This window comes from Priapulus caudatus, unplaced genomic scaffold, assembly GCF_000485595.1.
Source record: "Priapulus caudatus unplaced genomic scaffold, Priapulus_caudatus-5.0.1 Scaffold441, whole genome shotgun sequence".
Lineage (NCBI taxonomy): Eukaryota > Metazoa > Priapulida > Priapulimorpha > Priapulimorphida > Priapulidae > Priapulus > Priapulus caudatus.
Window position 1 is genome coordinate 154,223 of NW_014577502.1, and position 6,138 is coordinate 160,360.

Here is a 6,138-nt window from a genome sequence, read left to right on the forward strand (position 1 = left end):
TTAGACTAATGTGACATGTCCCCTGATGATTCCCTTCTAACCTATTGCAAACCTTCTTACATTGAATGCACCGTTAACCACTGAGCTCGGTCGTGGAGCACAGTATCTGAGTCATCAAACAATTGTTGATAGACGTTCTCGAAGCCACTATTAGCGTTCTATGTTCACAAAACATAAATGGAGCAATTTTTACGCCAGTAAGAACCTAAATATATAACAAATATAACAAATAGCAAAGTCTTACTATTAAATATGATATCTATGCAACGAAATTACACCCCTAAAAGGACTTCCTTCTGCTAACCTTGTTTTTTTTATTTTTTTTAAATATTTATACATATTTTAATTGATTCCAATAATCATAGACATTTGCACAGATTTGGTAGTCTCGCTGGAATGTGTTGTCAATCGTTTGTAATTTCGCTAAAATCGATCATCGGTTTGGACCAAGTAACGATTGATCGTTATCATTCAGTTACTCGGCGGTGTTGAATCCTGCGTGTGCGTAACGTCGTGGCATGTACGTGGTGTTGCATGTATTGTTGTTTAGCCACTGTTTACTGTTTGTTTGTCCACTGTTTAATACTGTGTTGTATATACATGTATTTATAAAAAGGAAATTGTATAGTAGCTGATATCTCTATTTCTCTCACTTTTTCCAAGGTTTTCTTGTCAGTTAAAAAAATAAATAAAAAAAAATTGAAACGATTATGGATTTATAGCAAGTCGCTTGTTTTAACCACTTTCAAACGTATGATCGAGGTATTAATCGATGATCGTGACATCACTAATGAATGGATACTCGTTCTTACTTGCAGGCATATTCCGGCAGATCTTTCAGGCAGTATATCGTCCTAGTCTTCCTCAAAGTTCAGCTCGTTAATCCGCTGGGTTGCACTTTTGATTTCAGATTCCAGCCCTGTTTGTTCACGGTGGTAGTTCACCTGTTAATTCACCATTACCTTCTAATAGTATCATATAAAAAGTTAGTTAACAAATGCCATGTCTATGAGCTACAAGTATATTACCCGGACAGGCTGTGTGACTGCCCAATATACAGCCTGACATCCATCATTGAAAAATCTTGTACCTCTACAATAAATGCCGAACAATTACGTTATATCTCAAATAAAAATAGAAGTGTCATTGTCGCAACTACATGTATCCCCCGTGTTCTCCCGCAACTGATGTTATAGTATTACGAAGTTGTCGTCTAAGTCAATTAGGGCCGAGTATAGAGGGACAATGAAATAGATCAAGGTCAAGGTAAGGTCAAATAACTGGTCCATGAACCTGTTTTTGGTCGGGAACACCCATGCTCCCCAAGATGGGTTAAGCTCCTAGTGCACGGCCTTCTTGAGAGGGCGGGTACAGCGCGACGCCGTGAGTCAACGCCAACGGGCCGCGTTAAAGGAGGGAGGAGGAGGAGAGAGGAGGAGGAGGAGGAGGCATGGCAGGTAGGGAGAAGGGGAGGATAGGAGGTTGGAAAGGAGGAGGAGGGAGAGTGAGGAGTGAGGAGGATGGGAGAGGAAGAGGGGAGGAGGAAGAGAGGAGGAGGAGAGGAGGAGGAGGAGGAGGAGGCGTGGAGGAGGAGGAGAGGAGGGAGGAGGAGGAGAGAGTGAGCGGAGAGGAGGAGGAGGGGAGGAGGAGAGAGAGGAAGAGGAGGAGGAGGAGGAAGAGGAGGAGGAGGGGAGGAGGAGGAGGAGGAGGAGGAGACGAGGAAAGGATGGAAAGAGGAGTGAGTTATGGGTCAATGAAATGACGTAAAATCAGATCATCAATTTCCAAGTCTAAAAAGTATCGGGCTCTTTTTTCATTCTGAATTATATCACACATTATGTTTGTGGACGGCGCACGTTTAAAAGTCCGGTTCTTGACATAGAAACAACATTCTGATAGTACTTCTTTCATATGCGCAAATATGTTATCAAGGGAAACGTGCTTAATAGATTGTAGGTCTTATATAGTCATTTCAACGATATGGACGCCAGCCACCGAGTATAGATTTCCTGCGCCAATTCTTTCGAACAATATTACTTTCTACTTTTGAATGCTACTACTATATAAAAAAAACGTTATTCTAAAAATATGTAGCAAGATAATGTGAGGTGTCAATTATATGTTATTGGAAATTTCCTTGAGAGTTGGGTTGCGAACATACCATGTGCTGTGTTTATACTCATACGAATAAGCAGCTGGCAAGTAATTTCTCCATCTATATGTGTTCGGACATGAATACAGACGCGCCATGATGCGAAATCCGGATTTTTCTTGGTTGTCCACCGGACAATGTCTCAGACTGGTTAGGTTGTCCGGCGCAAATTCTGGTTGTCTCGGACAACCGGACGCTTATTTCGAGCACTGAGTGCGCATGCTTTGGAACGACACGTGGAAATCTCGAAACGACATAACATACCATAGCATTGCAACTTGCGTTGGCGCGAGCAGAAATAAGCATCATATACTCGTATATATATAAATATTAAAACATTGAAAACCAAGAAACATCAATCTACAACAACTTAATAATTATCATTGCGAAGATATGTACTTGCCTTGTGTTTAGGCCTACGCACTGTGAAAACCAGGTCCATTGCCGATTTTAGTCGCGCTGAACATGGCAGACATGGCGGCTGTCTGGTTGTTTTGATCCAATTCATCTCAGAAAAATGGCATAACTCGATAAATAAGTAGCGCCCAGTTACCGTGAGCAAGCCAGAGGTTTATAGATTCGGTTGAGCTATTACATGTGACGCTAGCTGTGTCGATGGTTGGATACCGAGCCGACTACAAGGATTTATGGGCAAGAATTTGAAACGGTATTCTAACCCTAGCAATACCGTTTCTTGGAGCTACAAGTGATAGCACTACAACATGGTCTTATGTATTCCTAGCCACAGTGTACCTTCTCGCTTCTCATCATGTGGTGTCCTATGACATCAAACAGGCGTAGAGCCTGGGCAGGCTGATATATTCGATACACTGCCATTGTTAACTTAAAATAATTAGGAATGCACTACAGTAAATTGTTCTACATTTTAACTGACGGGAACATATTTAAATTTGGGGATCATGTCGGACTCACCATGTTTTATGATAACCACAACAACCCCAGTGACAATGTAAAGTAAACTACGTATGTATAATGTATTGATACCCCGACAATGCATTCTGAAGCTGAAGAAGGGAATTGTGGCGCTGACGGTGCCGGCATACTGACGACATTACATTATTATCACTTAAAAATTACCCACGTTCTTTTCGTACCACCATTTTTACGACCCCTAGTCCTACCAACACAACATATGCCTAATTAACATAAAAACGAGATGGCTAAAACTGCGTAGGCAGTACACGGTACACAACTCATTAACGCTCAAGGGGATCGTTGTCGTATCAAGTACTAGTTACAGATATGTACCCAAGGTACATATATGTATACACAAAGGGTACCAGACTTGTACTACAGAAGTGTACCCTAACCCTAACACTAACCCTAAACATACCTCATATAAAAATATATACATAATACTAAACAACCTAAAACGACCTCGGGGTACATATCTGTAGTACCTGATACCACAGGCACTTGGGCCGTTTCAATAATAAAATGATGGTTAATAAGCCTACAACTTGTCAGTACTAGACCTGAGAGTATTCATAGTTTGATTTGACCTAATAACTTCACTTCAATACCGTCCAATACACAGGCACTTGAAGCATTTCAACTGTAAACACACGCCGGCGCCATTGCGCGCACACTGACACATAAATATAGAGCAGGTGTGAAAGCGCGATCCCAAAAATTCACTCGACGCTCGCTGTATTTCTTACGATTTCAACACAAATACACATCAAACAGCTTCCATCTTTGCTGCTAATTGAAGTACAGTGTTCACTTGTTGTAGAAATATTACGTCTCACTTCGAAAACGAGCTGTGTCACGCGAAATCACACAAAGACGTGCGGTGCCATCCGCCATGTACTTAAACTTGTTACAATCACGCGCGCAGTGCTAGCGAACGCGAGGAGAATTTCGACAGTCTTCTGTGTGATTTCGCGTGACACAGCTCGTTTTCGAAGTGAGACAATATTTCTACAACAAAGTGAACACTGTACTTCAATTAGCAGCAAAGATGGAAGCTGTTTGATGTGTATTTGTGTTGAAATCGTAAGAATACAGCGAGCGTCGAGCGAATTTTTTGGGATCGCCGCTTTCACACCTGCTCTATATTTTATGTGTCAGTGTGGCGCGAATGGCGCCGGCGTGTGTTTACAGTTGAAATGCTTCAAGTGCCTGTGGTCCAATACACCGCTGCACACCACATTCCTATAGCGCGCAAGCCATTGTGCACAATACACTGTAGGATAGAGTGTACTCCTCCTCTATCCTCTCCTATCCTACTACCTCTACTATCACTACACTCTTAGTACCATCTACTATTCTACTATCACTCTATCCTACTGTGTATTTGTGCATGCCAATGGCGTGTGCGGCTATAGAATGTGTGTTGCAGCGGTGTATTGGACGGTATTGAAGTCAAGTTATTAGGTCAAATCCAACTATGATACTGCCAGGTATAGTACTGAAAGTTGTAGGCTTATAACCATCATTTTATTATTGAAACGGTCCAAGTGCCTGTGCCTGGATACACAACGACCCCATGGCATATCATGCCATATGCCTCATCAAAACATATTCCAGGCATCAACAGCCATTCAAATGCACGAGCCTGACATAAATAACGTTAGCGTACCAGACTCTGCTCCTGGTCAACCTGAGGAAGCTTGTGTTGAGTCTGAGAAGGAAGTGTAAAATCGGTGAAATCAAACTCGGACCCTGCTGTGTCTGCACCCATCCAACTCGACGCTCTTTCTGTATCCAGGAAAAGTCAAAGTCTGGGAACTTGGTCCGTACGCATCTACGCTCATTGTTATCCGTGTTGAGAAACTTGCCTACGATGTTCTGTAAGAAACTTATAGTCTGATACTGTAATTATCCGCTAAAATATTTTGTCGATAAATTTCCGTCCAAATAGAACAGTTTCACTCTTTAGATTAGAACTAACACAAATTCTCTTTCCCACCACGTTGCCGTACAACGTCAATGAGCCTAGCGATTACGTCACAGCAAATCGCGGTCGACGTAGGCGCCCTCTACTCGTTCGGATCTATTTTTATGGTTGGTTGTGGTTATTGTGTTGGAGTTTGTAAATGTGAGTTTTCAACAAAATAATGTAATATAAATTTTAAGAAAGGAACAGACCCAACTATGTGAACCGTAATCTTCATATGAAACATGACAGCACAGGTAAAAAAACTAATAAGTAGAATATAACAATGTAAACACTTTGTTACATTAGGCTACTCAGTCATTACATTAGACCATTTGCCATGCAGTCAATGACAACAGTGTGGTGCAATTTTATGAATTACGAAACTCGCTTACACCAATCGTAAAAACCAATGCTTACGCAGTATTATTTTTATACGATGAAGGGAGCAGGACCTTGGGATGTTTTATGCAGAGCAAACTTCCTTCTGTGAGCATTATAAAACAATTTAAAACAGAATGATAGATGCAAACTGACGATTCTCGGGGTTTTAGTGTATTCTGAACATAGCGAGCTCAAAACATTTTCTTGTATGGCTGTGGTTTTGTACAATAACAAATTGTGTACAAACCATTGTGACATGTACCAGTACGGCCCAATCCCAAGCTAGTTGTAGCACCCCGGATTAGTTTATGCGAACTACAGGGCTCGAATTAACCGACGGCACCGACGGCAATTGCCGTCGTGCCCCTATCAATATCGCCGTACTGCCCCTGAAAATCCATCCCGACCGACGGCAGTGACCTGCCTTGCCTTTCTGTAATTGCCGTCGGTGCCTCTGGCTAGACTGCGTTCGCGCCGCACTGTTTGTCGCAGAGCGTGTACATTGTCTAGCAGAGCGTGAGGCCGGATACCAGTCTACCTTCGGCAAAAACAATAACCGTAAACGTGGCTTGCTGCCAACCGCTGCCAGTTGACGATCGATAAATCGGTGCGCCTGTTTATGGCCGTGGTAGAACACGAATATTTAAATGCTGCACGTGGACTCGGCCCGCACGCGATTTAAAGCGCGGATGAAACGATG

General features: G+C 42.4%; 1 protein-coding gene and 1 long non-coding RNA gene across 2 annotated transcripts in view; both read right to left on the bottom strand.

The window, feature by feature from the left end:
• LOC106810443 (regulator of nonsense transcripts 1-like) overlaps positions 1 to 6,138 on the bottom strand; it is a 32,742-nt gene that overhangs the window by 20,366 nt on the left and 6,238 nt on the right.
• Positions 76 to 4,775, bottom strand: LOC106810449. Its single transcript, XR_001394019.1, has 3 exons — positions 4,758 to 4,775; positions 813 to 962; positions 76 to 106 (listed from the first exon to the last, which is right to left on the bottom strand). It is a non-coding gene; the product is annotated as an uncharacterized LOC106810449 (long non-coding RNA).